Here is a 527-nt window from a genome sequence, read left to right as displayed (position 1 = left end):
TAGTTTACTGAGAAAGGCGCATTGAGCGCCTTGTAATAAAATAGTATCAGGAGTGGATAATAGAGATCTACCTATTATCCACTCCTGGTAGTATGAATAGCCAACTTGGTAGACGACCTATACTATTTAGTAGTATTAGACTTATGTCGCTCTGGTTCCATCACAGTGACGACCCGACCACACGTACGGATCGATCTCTGTGTTCTAACCAATGAGCTGTAAATAATTACTAAGTGATACTAACTAGTATATCACTATATAACTAGTAACTATATAACTATAGTAACGCTCATAGGGTCTATGTNAGTCTTATTGTTTCTCTACTCTCTTTCGTCATGTTTTTTGTAATTTCCTTGTGAATGCCGTGCAAATGCTCCGCTGCAACACACCGCGCGCACGCTGCCGCACACTGACACACACACACACACACGCACACACGCACACACACACGCACGCACGCACGCACGCACGCACACACACACACACACACATACATATATATATAGAGAGAGAGCAGATATAGGACA

The sequence above is a fragment of the Priapulus caudatus genome, unplaced genomic scaffold (genome assembly GCF_000485595.1).
Source record: "Priapulus caudatus unplaced genomic scaffold, Priapulus_caudatus-5.0.1 Scaffold182, whole genome shotgun sequence".
NCBI lineage: Eukaryota > Metazoa > Priapulida > Priapulimorpha > Priapulimorphida > Priapulidae > Priapulus > Priapulus caudatus.
The sequence above is the reverse complement of the archived record's forward strand: the minus strand, read 5'-3'. Positions refer to the sequence as shown.